This window comes from Ambystoma mexicanum, chromosome 6p, assembly GCF_040938575.1.
Source record: "Ambystoma mexicanum isolate Mex_15411 chromosome 6p, UKY_AmexF1_1, whole genome shotgun sequence".
Lineage (NCBI taxonomy): Eukaryota > Metazoa > Chordata > Amphibia > Caudata > Ambystomatidae > Ambystoma > Ambystoma mexicanum.
In genome coordinates this window covers 246,075,352-246,100,759 of record NC_090935.1, presented here as the reverse complement: position 1 = coordinate 246,100,759, position 25,408 = coordinate 246,075,352, and the positions used below count along the sequence as shown (strand labels likewise).

Here is a 25,408-nt window from a genome sequence, read left to right as displayed (position 1 = left end):
ACCACAGCATGCTACTAGGAAGAAATCCTTGTATTACTTGAAGCCAGGCCACCTCTGTTCGGAGCATCTACTGCCATCGATGTGAATGAAGAAGTGTAGGTCTGATCCAATGGCAGGACTTGAGGGAAGAGGGAACATGGCAACCTCATCCTGTAAGTGCTCATCTGGAATAAAGTGGCTATGCAATGGCAAGTCATATTCTAGTAAGGACCCTGCTAACAGGGTCAGCACACAATCAAAACCAGGTGTACCCTCAAATGCATCGGATCCCGCCTTTAGGCGAGAACTCAAGTTGTGTTCAGCCTGATGCTAAAGGGCCTCAAGGGAATGGAGCATCATAAGTATCACATCATGAGAAGTGCCTGTTTTAATACCAACAAAAGACAATAGCGGAGCCGAGATTCCTAAAAAGTAACTTGACCTGGACAATGCACTGTTACAGTGAACAATTTCCCATGGTTAATATTAGACTAATAGTACATCTAGCTATTTTTCATGATGTGCCATCTCGTACACATTATAGATTGCATATTCTCTTAAAATGCTCACTTTCACTTCTACATAGTAGCACACTTCACAATTTAATGGCACACTTCAGACTTTTAGAACACAACTTTCCATAGTGCCATTTGGCAGAGATTGCAACTTTTCCATTCCATATATGCCCCAAATGCTTCTTTTTTGAGTTTCCTTAATTTGATGTCCAGGACTCATTGTTTAGCTTTTTCTTTGTCCATGATTTAGTGCAAACAAATGCTACCAATCCAGGCCACGGTTGTCGGTGTTAGATGGTAACAATGTGGCATGTTGTATCAACGAAGGCTGGGTGATGGGCACCAGTACTTGGCAGCTTTAAAGACTGTCAGGTGCAGACGACTCATTGGAAGCCGGTCAATAGCACCTCCATGCCCGGCCTAGCCATGTCTCTGCTCTCCTACTGCTTCAAGATGCTGAGCAAGGTTTCGTCATGCAGCATGCTGTTACACTGACTGCTGGAAATATGGCTAAAATCTCGAACAGGCCAAATTTGCAATAGCAGTTCACAGCTCGCTGTAGACTTTGGTATTTTATTATTATTCCCAGCATGGTGGAAAGGGCGTTAAGCTAAAAAATTAAATATGGCCTTGTGATATAATACGTGGCGGTAAGTTAAGACTGCCAGTACTGGTATCGATGTCTGCATTAAGGGAATCTTGTTTCATTTGGACCTTTAACTTGGGCGGTGGGTGGTTACCAGTAGGGTTGGCAGGTTGACGTGGTGCTTAATATTAAACCCACCTCCCCCAGCTTAGATCTTTATTTGAACTTTTGAAGGCACACCCCTGAACGCTCAAACCATTAAAAAATACAGCCCGCTAGGGATAAAAAAGGCAAGAGATTTCTTGCAAAGATGAGTTTTAATCGCACAAAAAATAAGTATGCAAGCAAAGAACTCTGCTGCTCGAGAACGTTCTGCCGAAATATGGTACAAGCAGAAGGTTATAAGGCAACACATCGTCATTACTACATCATACATACAGTAGAAACCCACGTGGCTGTTTGGTGAGACCCTATACACAGGCTTGCTCCATAGGGGATGCCAGGCTGCAATTGGCCCCAGCCCCGTCCGTCAGTCTTCCGTCAGCTGGACTCATCTCTCCAGGGACTGAAGGTTGCATTCCACATTAGTTAATATTGTAAGACGATTCTATTCTATCGTTATGGCGTGCACCTGGGAAACTCAGGGACTGGCACAGGGGGAAGTCGAAGATCATGCTGACCCACACATTCTTCACTCAGTTCAAATCGCACTCTGCACACCCAAGGTTTCCACCCTTGCTTTGGACTATAATTTATTCCTGCCTGGACCTCGTATTACAAAGTGTGTCATTATGAAATAAGGTGAAATGGTCATGTTGACCATTGATCTTTTATGACCACTGGGTTTATGGGTGATGGTCTGAGGTCACCTACTATCACGGAATTCAGTGGTCTTGTACTGGGTCAGTTGTGGGTGTGATAACTCCTGGTGGGCTGGGTGGGAGTTGGAGGTCTGCTTTCGGCCTGGCTGTGATGAATGTGCATAGTGAGGCACCTAGTGCTGTCTCGCGACCTTGCAGGGAGCATTCCTTCTTGGGATAACAAGTGTTTGCAACAGTTAAGGAACAGAGAAGAGTTTCTATTGGAATTAGCAACTCTGGTCTGTCTACCAGCAGGGCTTGGGCATGTTCAGGTTTCTTCGTCGGGCCTGTGTTTGTCGTACAACCATGCAGGGCCGAATGTCTCTATCATAACTGCAAAATGGCGTCTCCTTATATGTGCGCTCTACATCTAGGCATTTATATGGAATATTGTGTCCGTGCAGAGTTTCTTACCATGGCCCCCTCCCATCTAGTGCATTGCAAGTGTGGTTATGGGATTTGCCTTATTATAAAGTGCCTCAGCGGGTGGGAAAGGTTCATTTCCTCCCCAACACTTTCATGGTGGTTATGAAAAGAGCCATTGTAGGGTTAAAGAGGGGAGATAGAGAAGGGAGCGGATGTAGCAAAGATAGGTGGTGTGAGAAACCTAAAGGTGTCTCACCCGCTAGTCCCCGGGGATCTGTCATACAGGTGGGCAGAACAAGGCCATCGCTTTCGGATTCAGTTTCTGGAGGTGGACCAGTGCGGGTTGATCACCTGGGCGAGGGGTCTTGTGGGAGTGGGACATCGGATGGCAAAACACGGTATCCCCTTCCCTGTTACACCTTTATCCCATCCTACCAGGGAGAATACTTAAGAACTCAACTACCCCTCCCCCTTCACAACACAAACACTTTCTCACGGACAGCTCGCTATGAGAGAAAACAGACTAACACCCGAGCCGTATACCTGACGTGTCCCAATACGATAGTCGGGCAGAGTCAGACAATTACTAACCATCACACACACACCAGACTTCCATTACATTTCCCCACACAGATAAAAGGCAGAGCACAAGAGTACACTGAGCGAGGCAAAGCAAACAAGGAAGCAGCAGTTCCAAGATGGCAGTTTAAAATTAGGCAAAACACAGCAAAACAGAAGGATATCGCAAGGAGGGGCGTGCCCTTGACCCTATCAGTGAAGAACTGTTACTTTCACGAAAATTAGACAGTAGAAAGCGTAAGACCAAGAAACCAGCCTGAAGAAGCCTGCATTGTGCGTCAGAGGGTAACTAGGGCTCTCACCTGTCGATAATCAAGGCAGGGAGAATCGCCTGCTGTTGTGGTACTGTCCTACGCTCCTACAACAAAGCAGCGCCAGTGAAATCCACACCTGGGGAGTTGGGGAGGCCGATACCAGGCCGGTATGTGTTGAAGCCAATGTTGCAAGCACCCACAGACCTATTATATCCCCCTAAGACACCGCTTCCCCCCCCCATATTTTAAAATGAGTTTTTACACCAAACATCTTCGGCAAAAAAAGCCTGTTGATGTAATAACGTCTTACCTACAGGTTATCAGAGAAAAGCCCTGGCAGGAGAGTATATCAGGCAGATTTAAGTCACAAGAGAAAGGCCCTGGCAGGAAAGTATTCCAGGCAGATTCAAGTCACAAGTGAAAATCCCTGGGAGGCGAGTATACCAGGCAGATGATTCAATTTACAAGAGATAGGAAAGGCCCTGGCATGAAAATATAGCAGGCAAATTCAAGTCATAGGAACATACACATATATATGAGAAAAGCCCTTGCAGGAGAGTATACCAGGCAAATGCAAGCTACAAAGGTGTCCATATAAGAAGGTTCTGGTAAGGAAGCATACCAGACAAGGTCAAGTAGAACAGTGTGTAAAATGCATCAGCTACGAGAGTCCTGGTAATGATACAGCAGCACTGGGAAAATGCTGAGTTAAAATATACCCAAGAGGATAGAAAACCTGGCAGGAGTGCATACCAGGCATCCTACAAAGATACAGACTAACATCCAAGTTGTTTTGTATACTAATTGTGTTGTGGACCAAGAAAACCCTAAGGAACTGATATTATTGAAAGTATAAAACAGAGTGAAGAGTATCCAGGGGATGGGAACCACCCTCTGGAACAAAGAACTCTATCCTTTTCGAACTTTTTGTGTTAAAGTTGCACATTTCTTTTTTGAACATGTATACACCACTCAGGGCCAAAGACATTACCTTTTTCCCCTTAGAATTCATTTTGTTAGAATGTGAGTGCCAGAATAGTACTTTGGACACAGGACGATTTACCTTGGACATCTTGACATCGAACAGACCCTTAGTGTTTTGTTAGGTAAGGAAACACCTCTGAGTAGGGACAGAGAGGCATTTCCCAACCCCCTTTTAAGTTCTGATAAACATTTATGGCAAAAACCATAAGTCCTTGTCTCCATGTCTCATTCCTGGTTCCTCACAGTCCATAAAGTAATTATGGTTAACAAAATGTTGATACTCATAAACTGAAAATGTAAGAAAATGACCACTCCTCTCTCCTGGAGCGATCATTCCCTCCTCTCCTCTCATCTCTCCCTCTCTTTCCCCCAGGCCAAGCCTACCCCAACACTGCCACCTACTTTCTCAGACATCCGGCCCATGAAGCATGTGTCAATTGAAGCTTTCGCCGCCACCTTCTCTCCCTGCCCCCGCCACCTACGGCTGACTCGCATCCTGATACAGCCCTGTCTCTACTCTACTCTACTCTACTCTTCTATTTCTGATACTCTTGATGCACTTGCCCCTGTTGTGAGGATCCATTTGAAGTCCAAAGCCAAGTGTAATTCCTGGTATGACTCTGACCTAGCTACACTTAAACGTAAGCGTAGGGCGGCTGAGAGGAAATGGAGGGCTTCTTGTTCATCCTCTGACAAGCTGGCCTGTCGCCTGTTCCAAAGGCAATATTGACTCTGGCCTCACCAAGAAGAGAGCCCATGTTCAAGCCTGTGTCTCTGCAGGGTCTAATAACTCGCCAAACTCTTTAAAATCTGCAAGGAGCTGGCCAACCCTGCTGCAGTCTCTACCCCTCCTGTTGCCTCCCAGGCTCTTTGCAATGCCCTTGCCTCTTCATCTCAAAAACCCAGGACATTCTGTCCACCCTCTCCCCCCAAACCCCTTCTCTCACCTCTGCTTCTCACCTCTGCTTCTCGTCCTTTCCTGTTTTCTCCCATGACAAGGTCCCTAGACAAGTCTGATCTATGAAAGTCTCCTCAAAACAGGTTCATCCCTGTTCCTCTATGACCACATTGATACCCTTGCTCCGGACCGTGCCGATTTCTGCAACCTCTCCTTTGCCTCAGGAGCCTTCCCCTCCCCTTTGAAGTACTCCCATGTGCATCCTCTTCTCATAAAACCCACAGCTGATCATTCTTGTCCTGCCAACTGTCGCCCCGTTTCCATTACTACTTTTCTTAGCAGACTCCTGGAAAAGCTGGCCATCTCTCCAGCTTAACCTTTATTCTGATTCTGTTGGCTGTCTCCACGACCATCAGTCTGGCTTTAGAGCTGCCAGAAGCACAGAAACTGCTCTCCTGAACATCCGGGAAGATCTGCTCTACAACCTTGTCTCTAACTTTCCCTCTGTCCTCATCCTACTCGATCTCTCTACTGCCTTTGACACGGTCAACCATACCATCTTTCTGAACCGTCTCCGTGACAACCTGGGCATCACTGATCAAGGTCTGGCCTGGCTGACCTCTGTCCTCTATGAAAGACCCTCCCAGGTCCAAATCTTCCTATCATCTATCTCCCTTTCTACCTGCAGTGTTCCCCAGGGGTCTAACCTCTCGCCCTGGCTTTTCAACCAATACCTGGCAACTCTCCCCCACTGCATTGCCATTTTCTGCTCCAATTTCCAGTGCTATGCCGATGACACTCAACTCATTTTCAGGCTCCCCTCGGCCACCTCCTCTACTTCTCGCATCTCTGATTGACTAACTGCCATTCAAGATTGGTATGCCGCCAACGATCTTTGCCTGAATGCCAGCAAGACGGTGATTCCCCTCATTGGCACACCTTCACCCTCCTTACCCCTCACTCTCTGGCCTGCCTCCCGTCCCCCCTCCTACCCACACCTGCGAGGCCAACAACCTTGGTGTCATCTTTGACTCTACACGTTCCTACTCTGCCCACATCTCTGATGTGTCTAAAAAGTCAAACGTCCTACTGCACCTCCTCAGAGGTACTTTGCCTTTTCTTTCCTTCCCCCAGAAGCACACTGTCTCCCAAGCCCTGGTTCTCTCTAGGTTGGACTATTGTAACATCCTCTTTCTAAATCGATCTGCCTCTTCTCTCCTCCCTTTGCTACTAATACAGAACAGAACTGCAAGACTTGTCCTTGGTCTCAAGCCCTGGGATCGTATCTCTCCAGCCCTGAAATCTCTCCATTGGCTCCCAGTGGATGCAAATATTAAATTCAAAACACTCAGCATTGTCCACAATGCTTTCTTGTGCCTGGCTCCAAGATACCTTCAGCTATCCCTCCGCAAATACCTCCCCTCTCGATCTATTCGCTCCTCTACCTCTAACCTCCTCAGGGTCAGTTGTTTTTCAAAGAAATGAGCTGGATCTCTACCCATACAACCCCCCTTTTTTTGTCTTCATGTGCTTATCAGAAATACCCTGTCTGCTGCCTTAAACCCAGCACTTGCCAATTGCTGGCTGCACTACCACTGCCTTTATTATTTATTTATTTTATTATTTCTCTGTTTTTCCTTTGCCTCACTCTTTCCACATGTCCCCCCTTCCATGCACTTTTCCCCTTTCCCTCTCACATGCACTTGCACGTGTTCAATGTCACTGGGCCTTGTAAGATCGTTGTTTTTGTTCTCTCTTGTTCCCCTCCCTTGCCTTGTCACGCTCTGAAACACATGTGTATGAGCACGATATAAATAAAATATCAATATCAATGTGGTTGGAGGGTATGTCAAGTTTGGTAGTGATGGAGAGAGTAACCTATATAGCAAAGGGAAGCATAACTGAGTTCAAAGATATCTGGTGGAAATCGCTTGACTGGTGTGATTGTACCCTGATTGCTTACACTGGAGAACCACAAGCCTGTAATTTATTTTGATAACTTTGTCTCACATACTTCTATATTTTTGTTGAACCCCTTTCCACTTATGTAACAAAGTACTTATACTTTTGCTTATGAAACTGAGGTGAATATTGAATTGCTGTCACACCATTGGTTCAAATGTGCCTATATATATGTATATATATATATATACACATACTAGTGGAAAGGCCTGTGTACATGGGCTAATGTGCTTAAAGGAAGACATTTTCAGAGTGGAAATATATATATATATATTTTTTAAAATAATGTTTTAATTAAAACTTAAGTGAACCCTGAAAGCAAGCGGACAGGACGCCGAGCTTTTGTTACAGTTAATTCTCTCAACCTTTTTCCTCTTTCACAAAAAGAATGGTCAGCAAATCATAAAAAACATCAGCCTCATTTATGAAGCTTGGAAAAGAAGACAGCATTTCCATGGAATCAATTAGATTAAGAACATTCGGTGCAAGGCAACATTCTCGTTTAGTTGTAAGGAGTCCGGAAGAGTTCACGATAGTATTCATTTTGAGACAACAGTTTCATTTAGTTGTAAAAAATCCAGGAAGTCCACTATTGCACAAATTAATTTAACATTGAGACCCGCAACAACGTATGACCACCAGCTCTGATCGTCGGATTCCACGGGTCGGAAACCTCCTAGGTGGCGCATTCGCCGTGAGGTTAATCCAGTTACTAAGTGTTCTAAGGTTTCAGTTTCGACAGAGATCGTCGTTTACTTCCTTGAAATGCTGGAGAAATTGCATCTCCCTGGTCTTCAAAGCATTTAGACGTAGCCTCAAAAATTGGTTTCAATGGTGTCATGATGGACAGTTTGTTAAATAGCGACACTGAACATTGAGCTTGTGTTCAATGATGCCCGATTTCAATGTAGTTGGCATCATCTGTCGCAAATCACAATTCTGGAACCAGCTCTAGTACTCAAATTTCATTTTGACATATTGGGGTTGTGAAATCAGGTTGGCTAGATTTAAGTCGGCATTAACTAAAACAGCTTCCAACGACGATCGCCAATCGTCTAGGAGACTTGGTCTCCCAAGAGCTGGAATTTGTTCAAAGATTTGATACAGCGGGGTCAAGGGATGCAGCTTCATCTTTCGCAGCACCATCAATGGTTTCCACATAAGACAGTTATGCATGGAAACCAATGAGAGTTCATATCGAAGTGAGGTCATCGAGATGTAAAGTGGCAGCCTCAGTACCCGACGCCAGAATATACCTTCTAGCTTCTGCCAAAACTGGGGTTGGATGTCCCAACCCGATTCGGACCCAAAGGTAATTGCTGGAAGAGCCTTTTGGGCATAAAAGATTAGAACTGGGGCGAGCGTGAATTTTCCATAAGACTTGTTTATTTTCAGACCTTAGATACTGAATTGCGTCATTCGATGAGATCAAGCTTCCAGTGGTGTTCTCTGAGAGATGTATTAAACTTGATGCCAAGATATCTGATGGAATTAACCAAATTGAGCGGAGTACCATTGATTTTCCACTGGAAGGTGTTTAACTTTTTGGTTCCTGCTGCCCCAATGGTCATGATCTTAGTCTTTTCTGTATTTAGTTCAAGATCATTCGTGTTAAGGTATTCGTATAGTTTGGTTAATAGCCATTGGAGGCCAATCTGCGTAAGGTCCATTAAGACAAGATCATCGGCGTAGGTTATACAATGAATTTCCCTGTTAATTTTTGGCGGAAAACAACAAACAGATTTTAGTTGTATCGGGAAATCAGAGATTAACAATTTGAAAAGTTCAGCAGCCAAAGGGCAACCTTGCTTCACTCCTTTTTCCATTGGTATTTTCTCTGATAGGTCGCCCTGATTATTTAGGTGTATCCGTATGACGGTATTGGAGTGTAAGGCTTTGCAGCAGGTTTTGAGGGCAGTTCCATTTTGACATTTTCTGCCAAAGCTTACCCCGGTTGATGCTGTCAAAGGCCCTCCCGTAGGTCGATGAATGCCAAATATAGTTTTCTTTTTGCCTTCAAGGTTTCAATGAGTTCAGTATCAGTAGGTTGACTTCTACTCCGACTCCCTTGGTAAATCCAGTTTGACGGACATCATAGATCAGTTCTTGCATAGACCATCGGACCAGTTTTTGGAGTAAGAAAGATCTTTCCGATAGGGTCCAGCAAGGCAATCGGGCAATACTTAAGATTAGCCTGTTATCCCTTCTTGTATATAGGAACGATGATTACACCATGCCAGGACTCGGGAACCATCATTGAAGAGGACAATAAAGAGAACAATGCCTCGATGAAAACTGATCTTTGACCGACGTTTTGTTTTAACATCATATTTGATATTATATCAGGACCTGCAGCGTGCAAGCTTTTCAGTGCTCGTATTGCAATCATGATGTCATCCACAGAGATTTGCAAATCCCACGAAGTAAGATTGCTTTGTGGATCAGATATTGGTTCATTCTGGGGAGCACTGAAGATGTTCCTAAAATGCACCTCCCATTTGACTGCTTCGATTTCGTTTGACAAAGGCGCAGAGTGTCGTGAATTTTCTGCATTCAGGAATGCCCATATTTCAAGTGTGTTCTTTCGAATCGGTTGTTTCAATATTGATTCGGCTTTGTCCTGTTCAATTATCATTTTTTGGGATTTCAACCAATTCCTGTAAGTTTGTCGTCGCAATCGAATTGCAGCATTGAGATCAGACCCACACATCTTTGTGGATGAAGACTTTTTCAAGGCTCTTATGTATCGGCGCATGAATCTCTTTTCAGTTGTTATCAACGTAGATGATAGATGTCTGAGAGATGCCCATCACCCTGTCGGACACTTTAATGGTGATGAAGTCGACAAGAAGTGGAGCATGGTCAACAGACAGAACTGTGTTTTGGTTGAATAATTGTTGGCTCATAGTGTGAATTTGAGAGCCATTAATCTGCAGTCGATTACCCCCCTGCGTTGACCAGTAGCGGGGTGCGTAAGTCTTTGTATAGCGTGTCCATTCGAGCGTGCAGGAGAAACGCAAGAGGTCGTGGTCACTATTTGTTATCTCACATACTACCAGATTCAGATCCTGGCAAAAAAGATTTTCAGATACCCAAAAATAGTCAATTATCGACCGTGATTTTAAATTTGACCAGGTTGCGCGGGGTGATTGGTCTCCAATCACGTTGCCGTTGACCATTTTGCAGTTTCGATTTTGCAATACAAGACTCCATTTCTGACCTCTTGCATTTACCTCTTCACTTCGTAGTGGAATAAACACTTAGTTGCGAGATCAGTTTTGAACCATGTGCAGTTCAGATCACCATAGAAAATTATAGAGATGTTCCTATAAGCCGTCAAGGCCTCATCAATTAACTGTGTGATGGAATTTAGAAAAGCCTTTGTACTAATTTTATCAGGATTCCAATATCGGTTTAGAATTAGTAGGTGATTCCTTGAAGCTGTATTTTCGTCTCCGGTCTGCAGCAAAACAACTTGAACAAAAGGGTTAGGACAGCAAGTATTCACTAATGACCACCAGGGATTAATTTTTATAAGTGTCAGGAGACCCGAAGAAGGCTCCCTTTTGAACTTTTAATGGCTGGGTTTAGTAAAGTAACATAGCCATCCCTTGATGGAGCTTCACTTAGCCAGGTTTCCTGGAGACAAATTATGAAGACTCTTTCCAAAGAAACATCAAAGCTGTTAAATAAGTGAGAAAAACCTTGGGTATTCCAGGATAAAAATTCACACAATTGGTCGCTTGGAACCGGTCGTGGCTAATTATAATTCACTGGATTCGTTGGGTTATCATAGGTGTGAGTGAATCGCCTTTGAGAGCTAATGTCGCCTTGGCATGGATTAGCAGAAGTTTTCATAGCTTTGCGTAACTCAGCACGTCTGTTATGATGCTCATAGTCCTCAGATCTCGATCTCGTCTTTTCCATGCTTGGGTGAGTGGAAGATGGTTCGAGAGTTATGTCAAAGCTGAATACAAGCAGTTCCTCTGAAGCCTTCAGAATTGTATTACGAACCGAGGAAGAAGAACCTGGTCACATCATTTCTCAGTCGCATACTCAACTATTTTTATATCGTCGGACATGATGGCACGAAGTAGGGGAATACAATTGAAAAGTTTCATCACATTGTGATGGTTCAAGTTTAGTTCGCCATCATCTGAGTGGAGGTTTTGTAGTCGCAGTTTGCAATTCAGAGTTTGAACTTTCAGCTCGATGGACACGGGATGTATAGCGTTTTTGTTTATTTTTTTGAACAGTGTTTTTTTGTTGGGTTCATTTTTGAGATCACTGTCGATTTACGTGCGGGTGAACCTTTGGTTCCATCCACTTCCTTGTCGCTTCTCACGTCCCGCTTTGTGGACTTTGCCTGTTTTTGGCTTCCTCTTACAGCATCATTAATCTCCTGTTCGTGGGACACTGATTGCTCGGGAAGGTCATCAGAGTAAGTAGATAGGTTACATAGATCAGTGACAGACTCGGGAGACTCAATCACTGACACTTCTGTTTCCGATTCGACTCTACCTCGTTTTCTTGGAAGTGCAAGTGAACGGCGATGTGTTTGCGACGAGAGATCGTCAATTTCATTACCTGCGGGAATCTGGGAATTGGAATTCTCCTTTCTGCTAAACAGCCCAGTTTTTGTCAAAGGCGCCATATTTCTGATGCATTTGCTTTGTTTCATGGGACCTTGGGCTCCTTTAGAACTTTGACTTCCTTTTGTTGATATTTACTCTTGTGAGTTTTTTTTCCTTGCCATCATTTTAATGTCAGACTTCAGTTTTGGAGCTATTGTTTTTGCAGTTCCCTCAAAAATCCCAAACGAGACCAAGGGAATAGCTAAGGTAATGCTTGGGTTTTGACAAGACCTTTGTTTGTTTGCCTGAGTGTCTTGATCAGGAAGCTCAATTGTAGAATCATTCACAATTTGTGGAACATTTTCGAGGTTGTTTTGCAGAGTTTCAGCATTCAGTATATTTTCGTTTGAATGTAGAACTTCTTGTGGAACAGGACCGCCGACAGCTTTGTCCAGAATAACAGTTTGCGTGTCATTTTTTTTTGTTGTCATTTTTTACCTTGGCTTTTTTCTTCACATGCATCATACTAGGTTGAGCAGCGTGTCGTTGTGAGTTAGTTGGCATCTTGGTTGTGTGATCACCTGATGTTTGATCGTGAGCCAGTGAAGATGTCGCTTGCTGGACCGAGGAGACAGTTGAGTGTCGCATCCATTTGACAGCTTCGAGTAGACCTCCAGACAAGGTGTCATTCTGACAATGATGTCGAGAGGCTAAGTCACTCAACCTTTCTTGCCAGCATGGTGTTTGATCTGCTTCACGTAGTAGCTGATTCTGAAGAAACAAGGTCACGGCTTCAAAATTATCAATTGTTTCTTTTTAAAGATGATATAAGTGAAGACAGATCTTTGAAGGCTTCAAGAAGGCTTCAAGAAGGGATTCATACATCTTCAAAAAAGGCAACAACGCAGTTGATGAGACTGCGAGAACGTTGTTATAAATCTCGTCTGTATTTGAATCCGTGCTGTTTACCGTATCGGAGTGAGAGTCACTTATTGAAGATGTATTCACAATTGGAATCTCTCGTTGGATAAATTGAGGTTGGACGTGCGCATACCGATCGCGAAGTACTTGAAGAGGCTTTTCTGTTTCGTGATCCGTGTAATTTTGTCTGTACAACTTGCTGAGAGGCATCATCAATGGTACATTTCTTGGCAGCCTCAATGTTTGGCGTTCTCATCTGAAGCCCATGTACTACACGTGTATTCTGATTTCCTTTAGGTCGTGTTTCATTACCCTGAACGCTGAGGTGCATGCTGAAGTTCCGAGATGGCTCCGAAAAGCAAGACTTATGAATGGTCGATGTCACTTCCAAACGGTCGAGCAGAAAAGGAAGTGACTTTTCATTCTCACAGTATTAGCCATTTGTTGATTTACGTTTGAGGTGGTCTTTTTTAGCAAGGTTGTATCAGGTCTTTGGAGTGGATTGTACTTATTAGGAACCACCTGATTCTTGACCCAAGGCTCGTTTACAGTGGCACAGCCTGCAAAAGAAGAGCTCTCCGGTTTTCGTTGCAGCAGTCGCATGCGTTGTAGTAGGACAAGCTGCAGGAGAAGAGCTCTACGGCGATTTTACAACATTTGCATGCATTGCAGAAGCATTTGGCCCAAGCTGCAGCCCGGTCTGATGCAAAATAACATCCTCGTCTTGTGAAGCCTCCATTAATTCGGCATCAGTACAGTCAAAGGGCGAGAAGAAAACATAAGCAGTTTCAGGGGTAAACGTGGACATCTCTTTGATTGCCATTGCTGGCGGAGGGGATCTGTGTGGAGCAAGCGGTAAGTCTTTCAGAGTGAGAAGTTTGTCAGGCTGCTTGCCGCTTGGCATGTTGCAGTTGTCAACGTTCTGAACTGCCTCAGCCAAAATGTTTCCCAAGATCAGCACCTCACTGGGTGCCGTGATCAAACCAGCATCGAGAATTTCAGTTTCAGACGGACAAACAGACGGACAGGCACTCGGATTGCATTTCTCCTTCCCCCCCATGAGAGTCCACCTCTTCCGACTCTTCCTCAAACGCGGAAGCCGTTCTAGGAGCCACCGCCATTGCAGAAGTGTTGGTGTTAGTAGAAGTGGCAAGGGCGAATTTGGGCTCTGGTGGTTCTGGGGGGTCAGAGGTTGATGGTGGTGAGACGCTTACCTTCAAAGTTTCGACGGTTGCGTCAGCTTTCAACGTGGTCCATGGGTTCTGCATATGGCGTTGCTGCAAAGCTTTCCGCCTCAGAGCAGGACCCTCGTGGCCCGTGATCGCCGTCATTAGTGTAGCAGTCCCGTAGCAGCCCGGTGTGGACTGGGGCAGACTGGGAACTCAAGCCGGAACTCTGCGCCGCGCTCCGCGCCCACAGTACGTTTATAAACACAAACACAAACGCAGGACTCCCCTCGTAGTGCAGCTCCTCAAGCAAAATGAACGTAGTGACTGGGGAAGACTGGGAACTCAAGCCAGAATATTATGTGGTGTATTTTAACATAATTTATGTTAATAGAAAAAAAATGTGTAAAGGATATTGCTCCTTTTACTTGGAGGAGTAGTAACCTTAAACAAAATGTCACAGAATCTGTTGAAAGTTCAACATAGTACATACAGCCAATTGTTGTATCTGCTCCTCATTGTCTTGGATTCCACTTACAGGTTTTGGACTCAAATATATAATGTTGATGGTTGTCAGAGTGATACAATTCACATGCAGCATGATTCAAAGTAGACATGAGACTATAAGGTAAAGTAAATTGAAGTCAAAGTTTAAAACGTATATTAAGAATATTATTGATATGATTGATATGATGATACACATGATACATACCAAGAAATATTCCAATGAATAATGGCATAATGCAGAAGTACATTGAAAAAAAGTAATTTCTTTTGTTAGACAAATTGTGCTTAATCAAATTAATTTCTGTTTATATGCTTTTTTAACTGTATATATTCTGTTAGTGTATGCAACGCTGTTAAAGTGGTATCCCTGTCTTGGGCCTTTTCCGCAGCTAATTGTATGTTATTGTAGAAATACCCATTTTGTTTGCCTGGAAGATGACTTTGAAGTCTTATTGTTGCATGCATAATGCAACAGCTCCCTCTAGCAGTGATAGCAGGTGAAGCAGGCAGGACGGCTTTGGACAAACTTGCCTCTGGCCTTTTATTGTATAATATGATGATCAATATAAATGCTTATTTAAAGAAAACTAAACCAGAAAATATGAGTGGTCTATAATCAAAGTCAAGTCCACTCTAAAACACTGGGAATCAAAAATGACTTCAACCTGGATCTGCTCATATACCTACAACGAAAAGGCTATTGGACTAGATATATGGCCCTGTGTGGCTATTAGGCTCAAATCTTGCGTTATTCTTTCAGTACAGAACTGTGTCTCAACAGATGTTACCCTCACGTGGCTCCCACAGAGGCGTCGGTCGGAACTGGACAGCTGCGGTCTCCACCAATGTGACGCGTGGGGCCGAGATGACGAACTGGACTGGCCCACCTAGCTTCGTTTGCTTGGCCCGTAGGAATATTCTGCAAATGGAGAAAGGGAATTAACCACCCGTGGAGTTGAGCGTAAATCCCCTCGCCCCCGCTGTTCTCCCCACAGATCACCTTTGATGTTCCCTCTTATAGTCTCAGCTGATGGTTTGAAAAGATGAGCTCTCCATCCTGCATTGAGCGCAGGGTCACGTTGATAACCAGTTGCTTCACTGGCTCGAAGGAATTGGTGAGTTCCAGAACAAAATTGACTCCGAGATTCCCAGCAAGACGCCGTAAGTATAATGTTCGTAAGAGTTCAAATACCTGACTTTCACTCTTGTCCGATTCCTTGCAGGTTGCAGCTTGACCCTAATGAAGAGTTCTTGTGGCAACCGGTAGTATTCTGGTAAGGATTTGGATTTTCCAACACAGTTTGATAAAATAATGTCAATATGTAACTTGTTGCCTTCTCCCTTATTCAGGCGCTGAGAGAAATTATGAAGTCTCGGGGAATAATACCTCCGGCGGTAAAATCAGGTAAGTCTATTGTGGTGAGGAGGGTTCCCTTTATTAGTCCCTTTGATTCCTCTTGCTGCCCTTTTGTTTCCCCTTAGGGGCCGGGTTTGGCGAAGATGCAGTGGAAGCTGCACCGACCTGTGAAGAGGAATAGTACCCCTGGTGGTAAAATCAGGTAAGCCTATGGGGGGGTAACTAATATTCCTCTGTGTATTCCCTTGGCTCACCTTGCTGTTCTTGTCTTCTCCTTAGGTGCCGGAGTGCGGCGGGAACATGCGGGAGGATGCGGTGGAATGTGAAGATGCTGCGAAGGCCGGTGAGTTCAGCGCGGCGCTGCAGCAGGCGGGGCGACGCGTATAAATAGCTTCTTTCTTACAGCTCGAAGGCGCAATGGATCGGGAATTCAGGTAAGGATCAAAGGTATTGCTCTTGTTCTAACCTTTTCTCCTTCTTTCTCCCTTTTTCTAGGAGCTCCAAACTCGAGGCGGGCGTGGCAGAAGGCTGGATGCAGACTTGCAGGCACAGTGAGCGTTACGCTGCTGGATGCAGAATAACGAGAAGCGTGTGCTGCTTTTCGGGCGTGGTTTAAATAGCCTCCAAAGTAGTCCCAGGTAAGTATTCTTCCCCAGCCCCGCCCGAGTAAAAAAAATAGTCCCTAAGTAAAGTAGTCCCTTCCAAGCCTCTTTTGGCTTGGAGCTCTTGCAGCATGGTCTGCATCAGGTAACTTTGTAGGCAGCATGGTCTGCATCAGGTAAGTTTTAATAATCTATGAGCCTGGCACCTATGGCGCCAGGACTGACTCTCTATATGAGCCTGGCGCCATAGGCGCCAGGACTGGACCCAAATAGCCCCTAGCATGGGGTTGTTGGGCTTGCTTGGGATAACTTGATGCCTGCTTCCGGGGATGCTGAACTTGGTCTGTGTCCCCGGGGGTAGGCATCATGACAACAGAAGCATCTCTTTTTGAATACCTGATCTTCCAGAGGTGTGTTATAATCACCACCTATCATATTAACATGTTTGGACAAGTAGGTTATATGATTATACCATTTAATGTAAAGAGGAGTAATCACCACTGAGTGTAAAACTGTGTGTAATACCAATTAACCTGCCTATCATTCTGCCTTGCTGGCTTCTATTTTATTCACCAATATTTTGAGAAACTTGTCAAGTTTTCTTCCTGATATGTTTCTTGGACTACATATTATCGCACTCATATTGCACTTGCTCCTATTTCCTAATACATTAATATTAAGCTACACAATTATTACCTGGTTGTAAACCACTGGGAAATATCAATACTGATTGCCAAAGGAAATACAGAGCTGGTTGGGAATCCGTTTTCTTGATTGTCAAAATGTGCTAAAATCATGGCTCACAAATCACCAAAAAGATCCAACCTTCTTGTTGGGTGTTCCACATTATTCTTCTGTCTGCAAGAATCCACATCAACACAATGTCAGCCAGAATCATATGCTATCAAGCTAAATCCCATTTTAAAGATACTGATGTAAAGACAGCTGTCAAAAATGGGTGCAATACCGGTACTCACCACTACCAGAAGCCGGCATTTTAAAACCATATTCTTTGAAAAACTGAACCCAAACTATGCCAAAGAAGAGAATTCTAGCAAAATGCCATATAGAGTGCCACACATTACATTGATGAAAAATGCCATATAGAGTGCCACACATTACATGATTACATTGTTGAAAAAGACTTGATTTAAAGATATGTTGCTTATTGTGAGTTTATAAATAATATTTTTTACAAGGAGCTATGTTGCAATTGACTAGAAGGAATCTGATTTAATTAAAACTTCAAGAGGCCTTCTGTCCATGGGAACCCTTCACACCTTGTCCTTCCTACCAACAGGAGAGGATATCTCATAGACATGTTAATTAGAACTGTTGTGAGAGGAGGAGATTTCCCCTGCTAGCAGGAGGAAAGAGACACTAGACTCTTTCAACTGAATAGCATATGCTGATTTGGGTGTGCCTGGTCAACAACTCCTGGCAGGAAACAGGACATGTCACCTCTGAGTCAGAGCCAAACTTCTGGGGGCGGAGACAAACCGTTGTGTGTATTGAATTGAAAGCAAATGTATGTTTTATGAAATTCTGCAGCATGGGGTCTGGCATGGATTCACATGCTCATGAATATTCCCCGTCGTCAAGCCAGGAATCCTCGGTAAAGAAAAAATCAGTATCAGTTTCGTTTCTGATCTGTCTTTCTCAGTAGTAACCAATCACTGGTCTCTGGGTCATACTGCCCCCAGCCAATGACTGCCCTCTCCCTAAGCACCTCCTCTGGCAGCCATCTTCAGATTTTTACTGCATGCTCAAGTGTTGGGAGTCCACGTGTTTAGCTCTCGAGCTTTGCTGCGTTTTCGCACTTTTTCAAAGAGAATTTCTCATTTTTCCATCAAATAGAGCCTCAAGCTCCACCGTCTCTACATCCGATTAACGGGGATCCGTGTCAGATTTTTCTACGCCCCTCAAGGGTGAAGATTTCGTCGAGTTACGCTTCTTGGAGGATTCCAGAAGTTTCTGCGGCCTTCCCGAACATGGCCCAGGAGTAAGGAAGCTCGACGCCCGGAAAGCTGTTCAGGGTTTGCCCTGGATGCCAGTTGCAGAATGTGTTCAAGGAGGACGAGCACTCCATCAGGGACCAACACCTTTGTCTCTCCAACTGGCTGGAAGGAAAGAGCCCATCAGGTGAGAAGAAGTAGTCGTCTGAGCGGTCTTCTTAGTCCTGTGAGGGCGCCCCGGTGACGGGGGCCCAACAGAAGGCAAAGCACCGCAAGTCCGCAGGCATCGGCAGCGCCGAACGGTTGGGCTCTTCGGCTGCCAGGCAGGGCGCGCCTTCCCTGGCACCATCAACCACGAGCCAACGCTCTGGTTCGGGGAAGAGGAAATCCGAGAACCCGGGTAAGCTTCTGGAGAGGCACCGGTCAATCTCGAAGGATTCAGCCGAGGGGGAGCGAGGGGGTGACCCTTCCCCCAAGGTGAAGGCCTCAAGCACGCCAAAGGCGGTGAAGGCCTTGATTCACCCTGCCAAGGCCTCTATTGAGGAAGTCGCAGCGGCCCTGGCGCAGCCTGTGGAGGCTACACCAGTGGAGGCGACCTCGGGGCCCAGAGTCTCCCTGCCTCCGCGGAGGGAAGCCTCTTTCAGACCCATCGAAAAGACCCCTGTGAAGACCCCGACGGAAAGGAGCCAGAGCCGGACCCAGGCCCGGCGGGAAGCCCCCTGAATAAGAGAAGACGGATTCATCCAGCCCCGCCTTTTCAACCCTCGTGGCCTGCTCAGCCTTTACCCACATCCCCCGTCCCTGGGGATGACACGGGAATGGACACGGCCACAACGGCTAACGACGACGACGGCGGTGACGACGGGACAGAACTCCCATCGCCAGCCCTGGCCTCCCCGTCTAACGAGATCGGATCTTTCCATGCGATGATCGCCAGGGCATTCAAGCTTTTTCAGCTCTGCCCCGAAGAGAAGAAGGAAGGAAGGTTTCCTTTACCAACGGCGCGAGGCCAAGAGGAAGACAGTCCTCGCCGTGCCTCTGCTGGATGACATCTGGGACGAGGGTCTCATCCTTCTCAAGAACCTGTAACGCTCACCTGATTCCCACGGAGGCGCTGGTCCCGGCTGAACTGTTATAGTCTCTTCAATTGAGAAGCGTAGAGCTCGGATGACTCTCTGGACTGGGCTTCCTCTTATTGACCGTCTGGCTTGCAGGGTAAGGTTTCTGCAGGCGGAAGAAAAAAGGGTTAATGACCGTTTGGCTGGACTTCCTCCTCACTAATCGCCAACTCTCCGAAAGTCCAATGTCCTGGTGAGCTCTCACCTTAGGCATATAAATGCCGGGCTCTCCATCCTGCGACTTATGCAAGGGTGCGTGGGTTCCAGTTACATCACTGGAGAACCTCAAAGTCTTTTGTGGCCTTAGAAGTGGCACAGGTGCTGAGATGCCAAAAGGTGATGCCGCCGTTACTGCACGAGCGGATGCCAGTAGGTATAAAGAGTTTATAGTCTTGAAGAGATGGGCACCTTTAATGAAGTCTTTGCATTGTCTTTTTCATGTGCCTGGATGCTGAGGGCGTGGTCACTGAGAGCACAACACGTGCGGTTGTACGTAGGTATGGGAATTTCAATGACATCTCAATAATGTCCCTTGTTTTCTGTTTTCAGGTCTTGAGATGTTGCGGGCGTTGTTCGTCCGTTGCCGTTGCACGTGCGAAGTACGTGAATATAATGATCTGTGACCTTATTATAGCACCTCTAACAATGTTCTTTTCTTATTTGCAGGTGTTGGGACCTTGCGGGCGTTTTCCCAGTCGTGGATGCACGTGGGGAAACACGTAAGTGTTAGGCTTTCTTGCAGGATTTAATGGCACTTAAATAATGTCTTTTCTTGTTTTCAGGTGCCGGGCTGCTGCGGTTGAAGAGATCGTAATACGCGCACAAAAGCAGGTAAGAAAAGTAAATGCGGCCGCCCTCACCCGATTCCTACTTAACAATGTTCTTTGTCTTTACAGGTGCCGTTAGGCTGCTGAAGAGAAGGCCGCGAAGAATCCGTGAAAGCACAGATGGATCTAGTAAGCGAGCGCGGCTGCGAACGTGTTGCAACTTGCTAACCTTATGTTTCTTTTGCTTGCAGGTTCTGCCGGTGTCTGAATTCCTGGATGGTAAGTATAGTTCTCGTGTCTTTCTTCCACAGGTTGCTGAGCTGAAGCTGGAGATGTCACTGGAATGCTGGAGCTGACTCGGTGAGCGTCCTGCTGCAGATGCAGAATAACGCGACGCACGTTTTTCCCAATCGGGTGTGGTTTAAATAGTGTTGGAGTGATTGGGTGTCTTCTTCCTCAGCCTCGCCCAGGTAAAAGAGTTCCTGTGTTCCAGAACTAAGGAGTGGCACCAGCCCCACCCAGGTAAGAAAGTAGTCCCAATTCAGGGAATAGTTCCTCCCAGCAGAAGGCTGGGGACTTCATCCTGCCAGCATTTGCAAAGGTGAGTATGCAGCATGGTCTGCTACAGGTAGGTCCACCCAAGCACCTTTGCAAGAATTATGAGCCCGGCGCCCCTGCCGCCGGGACTGAGGTTCCTTATGAGCCTGGCGCCAGAGGCGCCAGGACATGGTCCAAAGGGCCCCAATAGGGGTTTGCTGGAGCCGGGGACGAGGGTCGTGAGCCTGCTTCTGGGGATGCTGGGCTTGACTTGGCTTCTCGGGAGCAGTGCTCATGACAGCACCCCCCCTCAAGGCCCCTCCCAAACGTGTCTTCCCCGGAGGTTTTGGCCTATTGGAAAAAGTTCGGTGGAATTTTCTGACTAGACGAGGAGCATGGACGTGGTCAGAGGGTTCCCATGATCGTTCTTGAGGTCCGTAACCCTTCCAGTCGATCAGATAGTATAATTTTGACTTGATGATCTTGGAGTCCAGGATGTTTTTAACCTCAAATTCAGGTTCTCCATTTACTTGAATAGGCTCTGGAGGTTTATTCAGTCTGGTTCCAGGTTGCATAGGTTTTAGTAGAGATACGTGAAACACCGGATGTATTTTCATGTGGGATGGCAAACCCAATTTGATAGCAACTGGGTTTATTATGGCTGTAATTGGATATGGTCCCAGATATTTTGGGTTGAAGGTGTGAGGTCCTTTAAGTGATAAATGTTTGGTGGATAACCAAACTTGATCTCCAACCTGGTATTGAGGGGCGTCTCTTCGGTGTTGGTCTTCTCCCCTTTTGTACCATTCTTTAGCCTGTTGTAGGTGTATTGTCGCTTCTTTGAAAGCTTGAGTGATAGCATTGTGAAGTTGATCCACGGCAGGCGTTCCAAGATCTTGGGGCGGGTCGAGATTGGAGGTTCGAGGATGAATCCCATATAAAATTTAAAAGGGACTTTTTCCGGTTCCTGAATGGATATAGTTGTTGTAAGCATATTCGGCTATCCAAAGGATATCTTTCCAATTACTTTCCGACTGCTGTAGCATACAACGTAAATATTGTTCCAGAGTTTGGTTTGTCCTCTCAATTTGTCTGTCGGTCTGGGGATGATGACTGGTTGAAAGTCTCACATCGATTTGAGCTAAGCGACAGCAACTTTGCCAAAAGTGAGAGATAAACTGGCTCCCCCTATCTGAGATCAAAACCGAAGGGAAGCCGTGCAATCTTACAATATTTTCAAGGAATTCCCGTGCTAGAACTGAAGCTGAAGGTAAGCCCTTTAGTGGAACGAAGTGGGCCATTTTAGAAAACAAATCTACAATTACTATAATAGTGTTGTATCCGGAACAGGAGGGTAAATCGGTGATGAAGTCCATGGAGAGGGTATGCCAGGGATGTGGCGGGATGTCTAGCAGATCCAGGAGACCCGCTGGTCTTTCCTTCTGACCTTTGTTTTGGGCACCCACACCACAGGACATCACAAACTCCTTTATGTCTTTTCTCCATGACGGCCACCAGAAGTGTCTCTTGACTTTTTCCGAGGTTTTGGCAATGCCTGGGTGGCCCTCCATCAAGAAATCATGGTAGCAAAAGATTACCTGTTTTTGTAAATCGGCATGTGGTAGGAATAGTCGTCCCTGAAAATAAGGCAGGTCTTTTTTTATGATGAAGTCTTTTCCCTTCAGTTGCCAGTTTTGTAAGTCCGAAGGGGTCACAAGTTGTTTAACTTTTGCTTCGATATCTTCGATGGATTGTGAAGAAATCAGACCCAGGATTCTCTGTTCTGGAATTATTGGCACAGGTTCAGGATTGACAATATTATCTCCCATTCCAATCCGGGAAAGGGCATCCGCTTTGCCATTTTTGTTGCCGGGGAGATAAGTAATTACAAAGTCAAATTCGGCAAAGAAAAGTGCCCAGCGAAGCTGTCTGGAGGACTGAGCTTTGGCGGTTTTCAGGTATTGTAGGTTTCGATGATCGGTGATTACCGTGACAGTGTGTTTGGCTCCAAGGAGATAGTGCCACCAGGCCTTGAAAGCGGACTTAATTGCTAAAAGCTCTTTATCTGTGATGGTGTAGTTAATTTCAGGCGCCGAGAACTTGCGAGACCAGAATGCCACGGGGTGCAATTGGTTAGTTTCCAGATCTCTCTGTGATAGAACCGCCCCCATTGCTAAGCTGGAGGCGTGGGTCTCAACGATGTAAGGGAGGTCTGGGCGTGGATGTTTCAGTATGGGTGCTGAGGTGAACTTGGCTTTTAGCTCTTGAAAGGCCTGTTCTGCTTCTGTTGACCACTCAAAACATTTGTTTTTTCTTAAGAGGGCGGTGATGGGCTGCACCACTCGTGAAAACTCTGGAATAAACCTGCGGTAAAAGTTGGCGAAACCTAACATGCTTTGGACACCTTTCACGGAAGTAGGTGATGGCCACTTGATGATAGCGTCCACCTTTCTCGAGTCCATGTGGACTCCTTTGGGTGTCAGAATAAAGCCTAGAAATTCGACCTCTGTGACGTGAAAAACACATTTTTCGAGCTTAGCAAAAACCTTATGTTGGCGGAGTTTTTCAAGGACGGCTCTAACATGTTTCCGATGATCTGCTTCTGAAGATGAGTACACAAGGATGTCATCTATGTAGACGACTACGCAAACATCTATGAGTTCTCTGAGGACATCATTCATAAAATACTGAAAAGCGGCTGGTGCATTGCATAGTCCGAAGGGCATCACTTGGTATTCAAATAGTCCATACTTGGTGCGAAATGCCGTCTTCCATTCGTTGCCTTCTTTAATCCGTACCAAGTGGTAGGCTCCCCGGAGATCTAGCTTTGTATAAATACAGGCGTTCTTAACTTGGTCAAGGAGTTCCGGGATCAGAGGTAGGGGGTATCTGTTCTTTACCGTTATCTGGTTCAGGGCACGATAATCAATACAGGTTCTAAGGTCACCTTCTTTTTTAGGTACGAAGAACAGAGCCGAGGATGCAGGAGACTTTGATGGGCGGATAAATCCATTGGCCAGGTACTGGTCCAGATACTGTCGCAAATGAAGATTTTCAGGCTCGGTAAGGCCGTAAATTCTACTACAAAGGGGAGTAGCTCCGGGTATCAGGTCTATTTGACAGTCGTAAGATCTGTGGGGAGGCAGAGTATTAGCCTGTTCCTTCTGAAAGACATCTTGGAATTCTTGATACTCTGGAGGCAATTGCGGTCCTTCGGATGTTGCTACCGCTAGGCCAATACTGGGTCGAGGATAACAAGTAGGTGCACACTCTGGGAACTGTATCGTCTTTGCTCGCCAATCAATTTGAGGATTGTGTTTCTCCAACCAAGGGATCCCCAGAATTATTTGGAACTGAGGGGCCTTGTTCACATCAAACACGATTACCTCCCGATGTCCATCTTGGCCTAATAACGTCACTTCTGTGGTGGTATGGGTTACCGGTCCGGAGGCTATTTCCGTACCATCCACTGTGGTAATGACGTCTTTAATTACCTTAGGACAAAGGGGTAGGTTCATCCTGGAAGCCATCTCGCGGTCTACATAATTTCCAATCGCTCCGCTATCAATGTATGCTTTAATGGCATGCAAACGATCCGTTCGTTCTGGATTTATGAGGACCATTGACATTATGAAGTGCGAGGTCAAAGAACTGGTTTTTACGCTCAGCAAGCGGACCTCTACACTTTTTGGGCGAGGTCGTTTCCCGGCTCTGGCTTTTCGGAATTCTTATCAGAAGCTCCCACTGTCTTCTTCGGAGGTTTCACCAGGCAATCTCAGAGGAAATGTCCTGAATTTCCACAATAGAGACATAGCTGCAATTGTCGTCTCCTGTCGCGTTCTTTCAGGGTTAGGGGACCCTTTACGACCCCTATTTGTATAGGTTCTACGGCTTCAACTCCTTTGGTGTGAGTTAGTGGCTTAGAGAATACTCGAGTTTCGAACCTGGAGCGGTCTGCGTTTCTGTTTTGCAGTCTGTGATCCAATTGGACCACTAAATCAATGTACTCTGAACAATCTTGAGGGGGATTCACGACCTGGGCTAGGACGTCTTTGAGTTCGCCACGAAAACCCTTGTGGAAAAGCGTGATCCTCTAGTCCTCGGGCCATCTTGTTTCTACGATTAGTCTGTTAAATGACGCAATATAAGCCAGAAGATCCTGATTGCCCTGCCATAGGGAAAGGAGTTCGTTATCCAGGGCCTGCCCCTGGGAATATCTTGCGAAAAGTCTTTCCATATTGGCCTGGAAGGCCTGGAAATTGCGAAGAATCGGCTCATCCTGTGTTACCAGAGGGATCGACCAATCAGCGGCGCTGTCGCTAAGATACGAAAGCACAAAGGCTACTTTAGTCTGATCAGTCGGAAAAGCAGCTGGTCTACAAAGAAAGTGCAATCGGCACTGATTTATGAACACCGCAAACCTCTTAGGGTCACCAGAGAAGCGTTCGGGCGGAGCCAAAGGCACATTTCCGGGCAGATTGATTTGAACAGGATTGGCTGAAGCCGCCGGGGTATAGGTCCCTCCTGAATTAGGTAGAGGGGTTTGCCCCGCTTGTATTTGTAATAACTGTCTGGCGAGGTCATCAGTTCGTTCTTTGGACATAATCAATTCCCTCCTCAGGGCATTCGTTTCCTGGCGGGCAGCATGTACTTCAGCTCTTAATTCCCCTAGTAACTGGGCCAGTTGATCAGTGGCGGAAGTTTCCATAGCGCCTGGGTAGGAGGTTATTGGAGGGCTTCGCGTTCTGTAACGCTCACCTGATTCCCACGGAGGCGCTGGTCCCGGCTGAACTGTTATAGTCTCTTCAATTGAGAAGCGTAGAGCTCGGATGACTCTCTGGACTGGGCTTCCTCTTATTGACCGTCTGGCTTGCAGGGTAAGGTTTCTGCAGGCGGAAGAAAAAAGGGTTAATGACCGTTT

At 45.8% G+C, this 25,408-nt stretch overlaps 1 protein-coding gene across 2 annotated transcripts in view; it reads left to right on the top strand.

Moving 5' to 3' along the window:
* Positions 1-25,408, top strand: part of DYM (dymeclin) — a 1,763,009-nt gene that overhangs the window by 1,431,783 nt on the left and 305,818 nt on the right. The gene's annotated exons all lie outside the window — the stretch shown is intronic.